At 39.1% G+C, this 17,500-nt stretch overlaps 2 long non-coding RNA genes across 2 annotated transcripts in view; both read right to left on the bottom strand.

Annotated features, from left to right (window-relative positions):
- Positions 1–12,702: 12,702 nt before the first annotated feature.
- Positions 12,703–15,466, bottom strand: LOC138961808 (uncharacterized). Its single transcript, XR_011454314.1, has 3 exons — positions 14,821–15,466; positions 14,119–14,294; positions 12,703–13,351 (listed from the first exon to the last, which is right to left on the bottom strand). It is a non-coding gene; the product is annotated as an uncharacterized lncRNA (long non-coding RNA).
- A 318-nt stretch (positions 15,467–15,784) lies between these two features.
- Positions 15,785–17,500, bottom strand: part of LOC138961815 (uncharacterized) — a 15,650-nt gene continuing 13,934 nt past the window's right edge. The window contains exon 3 of the long non-coding RNA XR_011454318.1: positions 15,785–17,500. This exon is cut by the window's right edge and continues 493 nt beyond it. This is a non-coding gene — a long non-coding RNA (uncharacterized lncRNA).

A 17,500-nucleotide genomic window follows, 5' to 3' on the forward strand; every position in this document is an offset into this window, starting at 1 on the left:
TGCCCCCCCCCCGACACATACCCAAACCCACACAGGGATATGGAAGTTAAAACATGTTCACAATCCCAACAAACTCGTAAATTTTGAAATTAACTAGCCCACATAATTGGTTCACTAGTCTAACACCATTTTGCCATAATCTGCATAAGTTTGTTTCTCTTGAACACGTAAGACAAATTGTAAGTCAAGCCAAGTTGTCTCATTCTGTATCAAATGATCCACTCAGCAATTGAAACTGGAAACTGCTTCTTCAGAATTTGACAAAATTGCCACTCGCATGAAGTGCAAGTGGTTAATTTCTAAATGCACAACATCTCTACTGGTGAGTGGATAACATATAAACCAAGACAACCAGCCAAACGCGGAGAAATTGGCCCAAGGGGAGGTAATCAGCATGCTGTGGTTCAAGGGACAATTCACCCTGCAGTTTTCATTGTTAGAGTACGGATTACTGGTGATGCCATTAGTACATGAAGTATGAAATAATTATGCGCTATGAAAGGCAAGAGGTTTTAATAGCTTTGGTTGATCAGCAGAAAATCTTCCCCTGGTCGTCAGTGTTAAGACTTTCCATGTATCACAAACGCATTCTGACACACGTCACATCACATTGCACAAAAACTCAATTCAACCACAGTCGAAGTCAAATCACATGAGAAAAGAACGTTTCTACAGTTTATATACAGAACGTCAGCAAAATTAAATGGTTTCAAAATCAATGCAGCTATCTTCTTCTTCTTCTTCTTCTTCTTCTTCTTCTTCTTCTTCTTCTTCTTCTTCTTCTTCTTCTTCTGCGTTCATGGGCGCAAACTCCCACGTTCACTCGTGGTTTTGCACGAGACGATTTTTACGTGTATGACCGTTTTTCCCCGCCATTTAGGCAGCCATACGCCGCTTTCGGAGGAAGCATGCGGGGTATTTTCGTGTTTCTATAACCCACCCAACTCTGACATGAATTGCAGGATCTGTTCCGTGCGCACTTGGTCTTATGCTTGCGTGTACACACGAAGGGGGATAAGGCACTGGCAGGTCTAGGTCTGCACATAAGTTGACCTGGGAGATCGGAAAAATCTCCACCCTTAACCCACCAGGCGGCAGCGGCCGGGATTCGAACCCGGCGTCTTACCACTAGGCCACTGCGCTATCAAAACATGGCAATTTAGTCAATTTAGAAACCTCGAAAATTAAGATAAAGATCGACAGCGGCTGTAACTCAGTGTTTTTCCCGCGTCGGGTACTTAAGGCAGTTACTCCCCTTTGATAGTTCCCCGTGTTCATACTTTTCAGGCGACGATTTTGCACCTGTGCTGAATCAGTGACGAAGAAATTGCTTTACATTCGTAGATTAGGAACTTAATCAAGTAATCAATGGGATGATTCATTGATTCATTAAAACAATGATGGTAGCAGTAATTTAGTAGTGGTAGAAGTACATTTCGTAGTATATATGCAGTTACATTTCATATGGTCGCGAACAGCTTTAGAAACACACTAAGAAAATCATGACGTCACTCAAACAGCGAAAATACTTACACTTCTCACCCTCAGCAAGATGCATAATTATCGTACTTTGATATCAACATAATAGACAGCTCTCCTGGTGTATTTGCAGCCAACACTCACATGTGAGTTATTACATTTAGTCAAGTTTTGACTAAATGTTTTAACATAGAGGGGGAATCGAGACGAGGGTCGTGGTGTATGTGTGTGTGTGTATCTGTCTGTCTGTCTGTGCGTGTGTAGAGCGATTCAGAGTAAACTACTGGACCGATCTTTTTAAAATTTTACATGAGAGTTTCTGGGTATGATATCCCCAGACTTTTTTTTAAATTTTTTGGATAAATGTCTTTGATGACGTCATATCCGGCTTTTTGTAAAAGTTGAGGCGGCACTGTCACACCCTCATTTTTCAATCAAATTGATTGAAATTTTGGCCAAGCAATTTTCGACGAAGGCCGGACTTTGGTATTGCATTTCAGCTTGAAGGCTTAAAAATTAATTAATGACTTTGGTCATTAAAAATCTGAAAATTGTAATTAAATTTTTTTTTTATAAAACGATCCAAATTTACGTTCATCTTATTCTTCATCATTTTCTGATTCAAAAAACATATAAACATGTTATATTTGAATTAAAAACAAGCTCTAAAAATTAAAAATATAACAATTATGATTAAAATAAAATGTCCGAAATCGACTTAAAAACAATTTCATCTTATTCATTGTCGGTTCCTGATTCCAAAAACATATAGATATGATATGTTTGGATTAAAAACACGCACAGAAAGTTAAAACGAAGAGAGGTACAGAAAAGCGTGCTATGCAGCACAGCGCAACTACTACCCCGCTCTTCTTGTCAATTTCACTGCCTTTGTCACGAGCGGTGGACTGACGATGCTCCGAGTATACGGTCGTGCAGTGCATTCAGTTTCATTCTGTGAGTTCGACAGCTTGACTAAATGTTGTAATTTCGCCTTACGCGATTTGTTTTAATATGCCGACTTTTAGCAAATGATAACAGACATGTCGAGCAAATAGGTATCAAGATGAGCGGGCAGTCGAATGTTCATTTCAGTGTTAATAACGATTTCATTACCCGCTCATTACCCGAAGACGATCGCCTACCAAAAGATGTCCTGTACGGACAGCTGGCATCAGGGAGCAGGGAGTCGGGCGTCCAGCACTGAGGTTCAAAGACGCCTGCGAAAGGGACCTGAAAGCCTGTAACATCAATCCAGATTAGTTGGAAGAGACCGCAAGATACAGACAACCATGAAGACATGATCGGGCTCTTCGCAGTCACACAAGGCGCTGCAGCACATCCACAGACTGACTCAGGGCGCATCAAGCATCGTCTTTCGAGACTACGCTATGCCAATGATACGATGTCCATTATCTAAATAAACATTGTGAGAGATTGCTTTGAGAAACGGAGTACACAGAGCTAACAGAGGGACACACAACCGTCAAACTAAGTGACATATATATCACGACATTGTGTGTTTCAGACCGAGCTGTAGGCCTCTAATCGTTTTAGTAACACACTGTGGATTCGCTCGCTAAAGTGTGAAAACACTTTCATGCGGACATGTAGAATCAATCGGAGGCCGTGTGAAATGTCGAACAAACCACGTCACGTACAGTACACAGATTGGGATTGAGGCTACCTTTTTTTCTGGAAAGAATGTCTTGCTTTTGTGTTTTGGTCTGCCTTGTTGAGTCAAAGTCAACTAATGTATTACATGTATTAGTTTGTTTTCCGAACACCGTGCACTCTCTGATTCCCGCCAGGAATCGAACCTGGGACTCTGCCTGCAGGAAGCAGTGTGTTACAGCTACACCACGGGAATTGTGAGCGCAGAAAGCGTAACTGTTTCTTGTATATCGACACCAGCTTATTTTGTGAAAAATTCCATCGTTCTGTAAACCTCATGGGAGGAGTAGTGAGGCTTTTATGTTTCTTAATATAACCTAAAAATATCCTTAAAGTTAAAACAATCGTGGAATTAATATTTGTTCAAGGGAGACAATTTGAAACAGTTTTTTGGCTTTAGTAAAATTGTAGAATGATTTCCTTAAAAGATAAAAATAAGGAATTAAGATTTCTGCACAAGTTGTCTACCTAATTTAATTCGAATGCGTTGCTTTCCAGTGGAAAACTTTTCCTCAGAATTTTCCTTACAAATCTAGGAAGGCAATAAATACAATAAAAATAAGGAAACTGTACATAATATTGTATGAAATATCTTTGAAACAAGACACAATGCAGACAAGAACCGTTTAAAAAACCAACTGTTTTACACATTATGTTTTTCGCAGTTGCAAAGATGCATTAGGTACACAACAAGGTGCAGAGATCTTAATTCCTTCTTTTCATTTGTATTTGAAGGCAATCACTAAGATAACATAAAAGCAATGCTATCGAATTGGATTAGGTAGGCAACTTGTGCAAAGATCTTAATTCCTTATTTTTCTTTTGAAGGAAGTCACAATGCCATTTCACAGTATAAGAAAAAATCGTTTCAAAGTATCTACATTGAGCAACATTTGTTTCCACAATTTGTTTGTGGCGTACGTGTTTACTGTATGGAAATTAAAACTTTTTTATGACAAGGCAAGGTAAGATGTAGATCTTTGCAACTGCGAAAAACATAATGTACAAAACTGTTTAACTTTGTTTTGTTACAGCCAATTGTCTTGCACCCATATTCCTATATAGCTATTCTGATGAACACGTGGGAAAATTCGGAGGCTGTGATTGGATGGTCTCTTCCGATCATCAAAGCATAATGATACGGAAGTCGGCCATTTTTCTCAATATCCAAAAGCATATTGTCAATAACAAAGACGCATGGTTCCGGTTTACCCACCTGTACCACACGATGTTTCACTGATCGACAAAAGCATACACCGACAACTTGAAATTCTTCTCGGGAATGTTTTACAGCTTTACAAATGTCGATAGCATACCCTTTTCTGCTAACTTCCCGATGAAACAGGACTAAACCTATTATTTTCTGTCCCTAAACACCACAAAATGCCCAAAGTCGAAAGATGTAGTACAAACAGGGGAGTAAAACGGAACAGCCGTTTTTGTGTGCCTGTGAGCTTAGTTCACAGTTGCTGACTGACACAAAACAAATGTTCACATTCGGCTTTTCTTATCTCGTAACTCCACACTAAATACCCCACTTCCCCTCTGAAGTATTGATGTACAACCCATGGCACTAACATTCATGTAGTCGTTTATAACTGAGGTTGAAAAATTCGCTTCATGACGAGACAAGTATAAATGCCATTCACCCAAACTGGAAACGTCGTTGCACGGTCTGCTCGCTTTGTACGGATTAGCTGTTCTCTTTTCCTCCCCTTGTTGCATCCTAGTTCTTCAGTTGTTTCTAGTTTTCCGTTGATGTTGTGTTTTGGTCTTCTTCATAAGTAGTCTTGTTCAAAATTAAAAAAACTCAAACTTCTTTTTGTTGTATACGAATGAACTAATAAACAGCTGTTTCAACAGCTGTGTTGTCAAATCGAGTTTTTTTCCAAAGTCAGTGAATAGCCTGCGCAAAACTAATGCGCATAAGAAACGGCGTCTGCTATCAAATCCTGAGATCAACGCATCGACGCAAAAATTGTCATTTTGTAAGTTTGGAACAACAAATAAAGGTCAGAACAGCTATATAATCGCTATTGTGTTTTCAGCGTAGCAATAGGGTCCGATATTTAGACTCGAACAAGTATAATGCGACTCGTCTTCGACTCGTCGGCATTATACTTGTCTCGTCTAAATATCGGACCCTATTGCTACGCTGAAAACACAATAGCTGTTAATCACTGTTCTTGAGGGCCACTTAAATGTATACATGGGACTCATAATAAGTTTTTATTTACCTAGCCAATATCTGTGACTTAAAACCATTAATAACTTTATAAATTAAAACATTGTGACAACAAAATCACGTACTCACAGAAAATGATTCACAAAGCCTAACAATGATGACGTTTAATTGTGGATGATCCACATAATGACAGCAAATAATGCTTTTGAAGAGTTTATTGTGCTATCAATGATGTCTTCATCTATAACCGGGAGTCTAAATAATTATAAACAATTTTAACTTAAATACTTGTGCAACATAAATTTCAAATGTGCACTACAATACACGAAGAAACTAAGTAAATGTTTTCCCCAATGCTACAAAAAATGTGATAAAATGTGTTTGTTCTTTTCAACCTCCTCTACTCTCTAGGTCAAATATTGTTCTAGCATTAGCAGCGTCATACTCTTAATAAGCTTGTTGACTTGCACACACAGTGCGTTTGATGCAGAATGCGGTCTGGTGCCATTGGGTGGATCATCTTCTGAAGGAGTCGCCGGGTTTCAGAAATTCAGTATGGTCTACTGGTGATCGAGCAGTTAACATGATTTCAAAGCTCCCCGATGAATAGCAGCCTCAAAATTTGAACCATTATAGATAAGCAAAAATGGATCCTGAGCTTAGGGGGGGGGGGGGGGGGATACATATATATCTGATTTGAAGCACGCCATGAAGATACTGCATCTGGCCTCATCCAAGTTGTGTCATGTTTTTGTCCATACAGATGACACCAACAATAAGTTTGAGTGGTGGCGACCTTTTGCTTGTGAAACTTCAAACCGTTGGTCGGGATTCCTCACGATACGTCTGATTGTACCGGGCTCTTCAGCCGAACTGGGCAGAAACCTCCCAAACTGTCGCAGCGTTGCCTCGCTGTGAGAAACTGGGTGACCCCTGCAAAGATTCGTCGCCTGCGCGCTCAGTTTAGCTGGCTGGCTAAGCACAGGCGCGCGAAACGAATATTCGAGAAAGGCGGCTCTCAAAGTTCCTTCCCTTCTCGTGTCATCAAACTGTGACAATGCCAGACTTTCAGACAAAGCTGGTTTTTTATGTCCCTTTGTTTTCATAATGTATTAGTGTGGAGTTTGTGTATGCTAGCATATACTCCTATCATGTATTTGTTGTTTGTTGTTATTGTTGTCAATATATAAGTATTTTGTTTTAATTGTTATCTTAGATTAATAATTACATGGAACTATTGTTTTCTTGTTATAACAGACCTTCTGATATTTCTATGTTTGTGGTGTATTGTATTCAAAACGTGATTACAAATGCTTAAACATTTTTTTATTGCCTTTTCTGCAACAATTTTTGTTACCAAAAAATCTCCCGAAAAAATAGTTTAACTTTAAAGCAATGAAATCGGATTAATTTAGTTTGACATGTGCAGATATTTTAATTCCTTATTTTCCGGGTTTTTTTGTGTAAGGAAATCACTATGCAGTTTTAAAGCAGAAAAAAACATTCTTTAAAATTATCTCCCTTGAACAAAACATTCTTTGCAGAATTTGTTTTCACTTTGGGGTGAATTTTAGGTCAGGCTTATATTCAGAAAAATGTACAATATATTCACTGCAAACAGGCAAAGGTACATGAACAATAACAAAAAGGTGTTTTTAGTTATCAAATAAGGGATCAATAAAATAAGAAAATGTCCCGTGACTGGGCACAAGCTTGATAGCTTAATTTTTGAAGAAGCCGCAAAAACTGTCAAAAAATGTAATTAGCTTACAGTTAAATCAAGACATGAACAAAATAATATGATCTGTATTCATTCACAATGTGACCTCAGCAAATTATAAATCTGCCTCTTGCATATCATGACTCACGGACATGCGACGGAGGACGATGTGCGAGTGTTGTTAGTGGGCTAGCTGTTTCTGATGTTGCATGAATCGCTAATAAAGCGCTTTTTGAAATCTCATGAAGCACCTACAAAATAATGTCAAAGCTCCCCGACGAAGAGCAGTCTGGAAGTTTACACGCTTTTGCAGACAGCAACAAATTTATCCTGAGCTGGGGGAGATGAATAATATCTGATATGAAGCACACCATGAAGATACTGCATCTGGCCTCATCCAAGTTGTGTCATGTTTTTGTCCATACAGCTGACACCAACAATAAGTATGAGTGATGACAACCTTTTGCTTGTGCCAACACCTGTTAATATAGTTCTGGTTCAAGGTTAAAGCGTTGAGTAGAAGCCAATGAAAAGCGTAATACAGCATCTCGAAATGAATCTGCACATTTAAATGACTTCCTACCTTCATTGTTGTGATGCGGGCAAATGTAATGGTGTCCAGACAACATGTACATTGAGCACAAAAAGTTAAGGATTTTTTTTCAGTGGTATACCCCAGATGTTAAACAGCAGTTTTTTGGTCAGAAATATACGTGTATTTGAAGATCAGTCTTTCTTCTGCTCAACAATGTGTTTCTGGAATCTGAGCAATATTTGGGTATGACGTCACAGGTCCGTGACCACGCCTACCCTCAAAAATGGCGTTTTTTGACGGCATGATTCACTTTCAACCGTCGAAACAGTGACTTAAACTGAATGATATTTAGCATTTTTTACACCAAAAAGTTTATTTGGTGTCTTACCTAACAAGTCATACACATTTAGTTCAAATCCGTCGCGTAGTCAGGCTGATCCAGCGTGTAAAGGAGAGCGACCACAATCCTGAAAAACAGCAACAAATCCAGGGTTTTTGTGGTGTTTTTGCTGGGTAGCCGCAGTTGATATGCAATAAATCTAAAACTACATTAGCAGCCTCTCCACATTTTACAGAACGATGAAAAAGACCCTCATCTGTGTATGTTGCAGTATTTAGAGCAAACAAAATCCGAGAATGGACGTTTTAACGGTTTTCCGTTAATATTTTGTAAACGTTTGTAACGTCTAAGAAACAAATGTGACATGCACGCAACTTTGTATACTTTGCACAGCGTGGTGCCATTACATGTTTGCCAAGTTTCAGAAACATTCTTTTACGGGCTCAAATGTTATGATTGTTTGAAAAGAGGTGAAAAATACTGTCTCTGGTGTCTTTCGCGCAACTTTTTCTATAATTGTGTTTCTCGTTCTCCGATAGGATGCGTATAGTCTTCACGGATGATGTGAACAACTTGCTTAGTAGCAGTAGCAGAAAAGAACTGTTCACGTGTTTTGAACACAGCTGTGCTGTGTAAGAAAGAAGTAAAGAAGAAAAAGAATCAAAAACACAGAAGAATGCAGACATGACGTCATACAATTCCAAAAATATGACGTCAGATGGAGGCAACACTGTGTTTTTCTCATCGTCGTTTTGACAGCGGCGAGACACAATCTTGCATTTGCTGTGCCGAATCAGACACTTGGAATGCTACGAAATGGAGCTGTGGAGATGGACATCGCCAGGTTTTTAAGAGTCTGTAAGCGCATTGTCTCGAGGTAATAACAGCCTACTATACAGAGAACCGTTACCTGTCCGTTATGACACAGAGAGAACGCCTTTTTGGTTGTCCCTTAAGTCGTAAATCGTGAACATCAAGCTACGAGAACAGTCACACAAACTCAAAAAGTATAATTATTTGGAGGTCTTCGGATTTTTTTTTTCATGCACACATATAAACACACACGTAGTCGCAGACAGACAAATGCATAAACTCACGCGCTTGCACACCATAACACCGTGCCAAAGACAAATTTCAAAAACAACACACAGCAGATCCTATATAAAGGAAAAAGGTTTCAATCGCTGAGCTTTGTGCAATTAGGCAATAGCCACCGCCATTTGACATGTTGAGGTTGTAAGTAAACATTTTTCTCATGTTTTGTGATTGAATGGAAACCGAATCGCGAAGCGATGAGGTTTTCATTCCAATCACAAAACATGAGAAAAATGTTTACTTACAACCGAAACATGTCAAATGGCGGTGGCTATTTCCATTCTACTTTACTCACCAACAGTGGAACTCGATCTTGCTGAATGACACACTGGGAAAAACGTTCCTTTCCATAAAAATTTCATTGCTTTCGTCGACTATTTACCTCACGTACCTTTTTTCCACACTGCGCAGCTGATTCATTGACATTGAGGCTATCCTGAATATGTTACACAGCGAGAACTGACACTATTGTTAAGAATAGGAACTGAAGTATTTGTTTTTCATTTCTAAACTTTGTTGGTCATGATCACGTTCCAAAAATATTCATGTCGCCAAACGAACAGGACGTGACGTCGATTTGCCTTTTCATTCACTACAATACTCTTCCGGTCTCGGCTACAGGTATTTGTTTTGTTTCTGTTTCAGTGAAGCAAGTAAAAAAAAAAAAAGTGTTTGCGCATGTCTGTTTGTTTATCGAGACCATTATGACGTATCTATTTGTCGTCTGCGAATTCATTCTCATTCTGGTGTTCTGTCTCTGCGTGGCCCACTGGCACTTGTGCGCTGGCTCCTTTGTCAGCTTCATGGAGTGTGGCATGTTCGTTTTGTTTTCTTCCTTCTTCTGCTATAAATTGCTTGATGTCTTCATCATTCTCCCATTCTGAGTCACTCAGTGATGAGAGACTCAACTCGAAGTTGCCTTCAGATTCCATTTTGACAGTTGCTAACTCTTGTGATTATGGAGTGACGAAACCTCCTTGGGTCACCAGCATAATGAATATGATAAAGTTCGAGGGTAGACAGCCATTATTGATACCATTGTGTTCATACACGAAAATGATATTCATACACTCCACAAAACATGTGAAAATCACCATGCTTCACAAAACATGGGCAATCATCATTTTCTCATGTTTCTAAACCAATGAAATTGCCAGATTTTGATTTTTACTCATAGAGTATTGTAGAATAGACCTTTTTCACTTAAATTTTGGCGCATGCGCTGTGAAGTTTATTGTCAGATCTACCGGAACTAAGGGGCAAAAGGAAAAATCGACAACGAGGCTTGGTGCAAAGTAAAGTGCGGAGACGACGAGACAAACTGTTGTGTTTACAACTGCAAGTGCAACAGTGGAATCAATGAAGACAGAGAAATACGGTGGACAGAATTTGTCATTGTATGGCTTTCCGATGGGTGCAATTGCGAAGGCGCAACAGCGAAGGACGCGATGGGTGCAAGCAATCCGACAACAGGGGTTTGTCGTGCCCAGAGATCTGTGCCATTGAAAAGTCTGCTCGCGTCACTTCGTGTCTGGCAATGGCACGGCTATCAACGATGCCAACTCCTTTGACTTCGTACCCACCCTTAATCTTGGATTTGAGAGAACATCAAGAACAAGTGACTCTAGCAGAAGGACAAGGTACTGGTCGGAGACGTGACTTTGTCCGCTCAGTGAAGACCGACGACAAGCAAGCGGTTTTGCTTCCACCCCCCAGTGTCAACGCTGAAAATATCATCGGATCTGGAAGAGACTCAGAGCCAAGTAAGCTTTGTTTGTTTTTATCAATTTATGATCTGCTGACTTCAAATTGTCTTCCTACATCAGTGTATAAGAAATTTAAAATGAATCGGCAGCCCAAAACGGATGCATAGGAAGGGTCACGAAACAATTGCAAGATTTTAGAAAACAAACAAACAAGATCTAGACATATGTCGACAAGCCGCGTGCATGCAATCAACCAGAGATCTGTTGCTACAGTATCTCTGAATCAACAGACTCTTGAATCGAGAAGATTAAGGAGGTTACTTGATACAGATAGTGATGCAGTTTTCAAGACATCGATAAAGCTCATGCTGAATCATTTTTTTTATTCCCAGAAATGTACCATTGAATTGATGCAACAACAAAAATAGCACTAGATTTCTACAATTTTGATTTTGCATGGAACACTCCAAAATAATTTCCGGGGAGCATCTCCCGCACCCCTAAGTTTTTTTCAATTTCAGGAGTTATTTCCCTCAGGTATTTTCATGCTTAAATGCTGTGAGTGTGATGCATGTGTAATCTGATAACAAGATCATTGATGCTGATTATATTGCTAATGTATACATTTGATTTTGTATTTACAGAAGCAGCCATTCCTTTGCCCTCTGCATCTAGTGAGAGCTTAGGACCAGGGCCAGATCATGCCTTTGCAAAGAGGGACACGACTACATGTGAGGGTATTGTTATTGGAACACAGACTACCTGAAGTTGGCAGAGCTGCAGATGACAATTACATAACAGGCCTCTGTGATTAATCGTCTGACTGAAGATGTTTCTGGCTTGAAGAAAGACAACATGAAGGTGAAGGAGAACATACGCTCTTTTTCTGTTGATTCTCTACTGAAAAATGACACTGCAGTATGGTTTCACACATATGGTGATCTTTCGGTATGCATGTACCTACTTCGTAAAAAAAGGCAGGTCTACATTACTGGGTTGATGAACTGCCAAAGGCCACATCACTCCAAAGAGCAAGAAGCTTATTTTGTCATGTAATGGTATATATATATTACTCTGGTACTGTATAGAATAAAGGGCCCATTATCAATCAAATCTCTGGTCTGGTCTGAGTTTGTTTCATCAATGATTGTATGTGAGCTTACGAACATAACGATTCCCACTTTAAATAAATGCGATCAAGATAATTAGGTAGACAACATGTCAAGAGACGTTTATTCCTTATTTCTTGTTATAATTGAAGGATATTATTATGCAATATACTGCTTTGTTTTTTAAAATGGCTTCAAATTGTCTCCCTTGTACCGACACTTTAGTACACAATTTGTGCATTCACTTGAGTTATTTCTTAAAGAAAATTACCCCCCAAAATTATTCAAAACAGTCTTTGACATATCTACAGTTTCATTAAAAGAAAAACTGTATTTTATTTTAAGTGATAAATAAATATAGACAAATCTTGGGACTGTGCACAAACTGATCGGCTTGAACTCAAAAGTCGCAGCCAAGAATCTTCTGCAACTTTTGAGTTCAAGTCTGTCAGCTTGTGCACGGTCCCACAATCAGTTCAAAAAGAATTTTCCTTGATATAGCCTTGAAAAAAAAAAGTAAGTAACAAATTTTGTACAAACAAATTTGTTCAAGGGAGACAATTGGAATCATGTTTTTTAAAATCGGTGAATTGCATTATAATTTCCTCCAAAAAATAACAAATAACTGTGAAATAAATTGGAAAAAAAGTGCTAACATTATTACCTTGATCAGATCGATGTGTATGACAAGGAATTTCTATGTTTGCTGATTTGGTTGTCCGGTAATGACTTTCATGCACAGGGCTTCTAAATTCACTCACTCAAACGCTCATGTCTGCACCAACATTCACACACGTCCATATTCATAAGGGATGGTGACAACACGCTCTTGAACAACAAACATGGCACAAAACGAATGAACATTTCAAACATTTCGCTATTGAATGAAATCATCAGTACATGGATATCAAATCATAAAACATCTCACAAAATACCTCCTTGCCATTCCGAAGTTGAAGAAGAATACAGTCCGGCATTACACACACTACACTTTCATCACTGAGAATCGCTGTTCACAACACATGTCCTCGGCTCTGCTACGTTCTCCGAATAATACACACAAGTCATGGATGATGGTATAGTCCGTACGAAGCCGAAACACTTCTTACTATCCTCTGACACAAGTTCTTATCAGCTTCCACAATCTTCTGTCTTAACTGCAGGCATTTAAAAAATTAAACCTGAACTCACACACAGAGGTGACAGCACTACGTACCCTCCCTCGCTGTAAACAAAGTACTGATTTTACCTGTCCATATTGAAACTACATACATTTTTCACTTGACAGAACAGTTAACTGTTGCTACCAACTTAATTAACTGGTATTGGAAAAAAATATCACACCTTGAAAACCCTAGTTCAGTATATCATAACTATATGCAGCCTTCAAACGGTTGGTACCGGTTGTTGAAGATCTCTTAGTCGCGCTTCCTTGCATCCGGACTTCTTGGTCAAAATTGAGGCCTTGAAGAGTCGTCCGGGGAAACTTGTCTTGTCTTGAAGCATACCTGAAAATGAAATTATTTTTTTTACTTGACACTAAAGCAAATCTTATGCTGGGTACAAATGCTAAAACAAGTTGCGCCAGTCTGTCCAACATGTATAACGATACTGAACGCAGTACATTTCACAAGGACAATGCTTAGCTGAAAACCAGCATCCACGTCGAATAAGGTAAATGGCAACCCAGCATAGCGCAGTAGCAAAACTGTCCCACAGGAAATCACGCTTCCCTGTGTTTAAAACAAATCTGTTTAACTTTCTAAGCTTGTAGCCCTGAAAGTCAAAAAATTATGCACTAGCCTCTGGCTAGTGATTCTGAAAACGTACCAGCCAGAGAGCAAATTTTACGAACCAAACCAACAATTTGATTCAGCATCTTCACTCGCATTTGGCGAGTAGATGAACACTTCTACTCACCAGTTGCATGCTTCTACTAACTACATGGCGAGTAAAATACTTGCCACTTTCACTGTTTCAGGGCTGGTTTGTTTTTAACCTAAACATAATGTTGTAGTTTTCCAGAAATTGCTCTACACACAAACATACACCACCGCCCTGGTCTCTTGACTAAATGTAAAATGCATAGTTTGTTGATAATGCACTTTATAAATATCACTGTTTCTCTTTCCCCAGTCTTGTAGCTGTTGTAGTTAACAAGCTCTATATTTTAACTTTGAGACTTATGTTCTGAAAAAAATAGATCACACTCTGATGTAAACCTCTAGGTAATGCAACCCTAATTTCCTTAATATTAATTATTATACACACTTACTTAACAATTTGTATGTCATCGAGAGCAGCTGGTGCAGTTTTCATGGCAGCATGCCCCTTCCACATACATTTGTAGTGTGTACAAGTTTTGTCTGCTGGCACAGTGTCGATTCCTTCAGCCATGTAGTGTGAAGCAGCAAAAAGGGTGGCGGCCACATGGTTGCAAGACTGTCCTTTCTGGGTAAAAACAACAACACACATTCAAATTCCGTTTGTGTCATCTTGATTTTCCTTAGCCTGCTAATAACAATTAACTTTATCTTTCCTAGGAATTCCTACAGAGAGCTTGTAAGCGCATGCTGTTGATATCTATATAAAATATATACCGGCTCAGAATGGAATTTGATCTTACTGCAGTGATAACCTTCATTGACAAGAGGATTCACAAACACATGTGTACGTACACATTAAATAAAACTCCGCACTCAGGTACCTGGTATTCTATTGAACATGCCTAGCCAACATGGCATGGTCTCCTGGAGATACTGATTGAAATTACATTAACATGCTGCTCATAACTTTGTCAAAAATGACAGCTTTTGCATGCAGACATTTTTAGTAGAGAATTATGAATCTCTGTGTGTGTTTGTCACTTTGTGTGCCATGCATTATATGACTGAGTATGAAAACTGATTGTGTAAGATACCAAGTAACGCAGCCATCAAGTTAATCCCACAAAACATACAAGGCCAACAACACTTACCCAGCAATACACTCGCAGTAGGCTCCAAGTGCCTGTCCGGTCAGCGTCCCCCCACAACAACATACACTTCGTTGCGAGTCTGCTTCATTGACGTCAGCACACTCGCTCTGAGTCTGATCACCACAGTTGCTTACTAGCTGTTGTGCCATGCAGAAAGACATTTTATGCACACAGTATGTCTATCGTTTACCCCAAGGTTTTGCATTCTTTGCGCTGGATGCGTCGTATAACTTGTCGAACGTCGACGCAGTAGTATCAGTAAGAAAGTTGATCCAGAGATCTGTAGATCTGTGGTCGATCACCTCTGCTTCGCTTATGCAGGGGAAGTTCGCCAAGTCTTTCGTCCATATACCACCAATAGCCGTTTCAAACCATACCTTCATGCATGTCCTTGACTTTTAGTTCATGATTTTGAACAAGATAATCCGTTTTCTTGCAGAATTTCTCAAAGTAATCCTCTGGCAATAGTACTTCGAGCACCGACAGTGAAAGAGGTATTTCAGGCCAGGCACCTATTGCCCCTTATTTCCGGTTATCAGAGAGAGGCTGCCGTGCCCTAAAATCTGATTGGTCGAAACGCTGGGGGCAAAGGTTATACGAAAAAGGTCTATTACCCTTGATAGTGGAAAGTGTGTGTCCTGATCACTAAGCCACCTTGATATGAGTTTTGCAGACGTCATCGTCTAAAAATATAACAGTCCAGTGGAGTGAAATTTTACTATTTTTTTCTTCAAAGACATGAGGCTATGTCTTTTGAACCCATGAAAGAATGTTTGTGAAACTTGGCACACATGTAATGACACCATTGTTTGCAAAGTATACAACGTTGCGTGCATGTCACATTTTTGTTTAGGACGTTACGAACGTTTGTAAATTTGTGACGGAAAACCATTACAACTTCCATTCTCGCGTTCTGTTTGCTCCAAGTACTAGCGCGAATCCACATGAGGGTCTTTGTCATCGTTCTGTGAAATGTGGAGAGGCTGCTAATTGTAGTTTTAGATTTATTGCATATCAACTGCGGCTACCCAGCAAAAAACACCACAAAAACCCAGATTTGTTGCTGTTTTTCAGGATTGTGGTCGCTTTCCTTTACACGCTGGATCAGTCTGACTGCGTGACTGATTTTAACGAAATGTGTATGAACTGTTAGGTAAGACACCAAATAAACTTTCCAATGTAAAAATGTAAAATATCATTCAGTTTAAGTCACTGTTTCGACGGTTGAAAGTGAATCATGCCGTAAAAAACCCGCCATTTTTGAGGGTAGGCGTGGTCACGGACCTGTGACGTCATACCCAAATATTGCTCAGATTCTAGAAACACATTTGTGAGCAGAAGAAAGACTGATCTTCAAATACACGTATATTTCTGACCAAAAAACTGCTGTTTAACATCTGGGGTATACCACAGAAAAATATCCTTAACTTTTTGTGCTCAGTGTACTTCACTGATCCCTCAGCCGCCACACCACTGTCTGTGTCAAGGATGATGTCCCTTTGATCTGCATCTTGAAGTCTGTTACACACAATTATAAATCAGTTTGACATTGATATGTACACTTTTCTTTTTTGTATACTATTGATTGCCTTCCTTAATTTTTGTTTAAGAAAAATTCTGAATTAGGTAGGCAACATGTGGATTGGCAAGGAATCAGTATCATATTCTTCAGCTTGTCTGAAAAATGCATCCTAAGCTGGGGGAGACAAATATCTAATTTGTAGCACACCATGAAAATACTGCATCTGGCCCTGTTAAGCTGTGACATTATTTGTGTATCAATAGGCTGACACCAACGACAAGTATGAGTGGTGGCAATCTTTTGCTTGTGCCAACACCAGTTATTGTAGTTCTGATCACATGGACTCAAGGAAAGTGTTCAGGAGAAGCCAATAAAAAGCCTCAAACAATATCTCGAAATACTGTCTTCTGCACATTTGAATGACTCCGTACCTTCATTGTTGGGATGCGAGCAATTTTAATGTTGTCCAGACAGCATGTAAATCATTGATCCTTCATCTAACACCACACCACTGACAGCAGCAAAGATAAGGTTCCTTTGATCTGAATCTTGAAGTCTGTTACACACAATTTGAAATCAGTTTGACATTGTACCAAAAACGTTAATATGCACAGTGTCCTTGTTTGTATCCTATTTTTTAGGAAAAATAGTTTCACTTAAAAACAATGCAATCATATTTAATTAGGTGGACACCATGTGCAGAGATCTTATTTTCTCATTTTTATTGTAAAGGAAATCACTATGGCATTTTAAAGTATGAAAACATTAGTTTCAAATTATCTCCCCTGAGCAAACATTTTTTTCCACGATTCGTTTTCACTGGCCTCTGTGGCGTGTTTTATGTACGGGACTTAAAACATGTTTATAACAAAGCAAGGTATGGTGTAGAACTTTGCAACTGCGAAAAACATAATGTTTAAAACAGTTTCACTAATTTGTTAGAGCCAATATTGTTGCACCTATAATCTGATCATTGTCCTTGAGTGCCACTTAAATTGATACATGGGACTAATAACCAGTTTATGTTCACCAAGCCAATATCAGATATCTTCATCTGTAACTCAAAGTTAAAAAACCAAGAACAAGAAAAACAAGAAATTCCTCCGAGGTAGGAAAAACACCCCCGTTGGTCAAAGGGAAATAACCATTCTCACTGCC

Source organism: Littorina saxatilis, linkage group LG3 (genome assembly GCF_037325665.1).
Source record: "Littorina saxatilis isolate snail1 linkage group LG3, US_GU_Lsax_2.0, whole genome shotgun sequence".
Classification (NCBI taxonomy): domain Eukaryota; kingdom Metazoa; phylum Mollusca; class Gastropoda; order Littorinimorpha; family Littorinidae; genus Littorina; species Littorina saxatilis.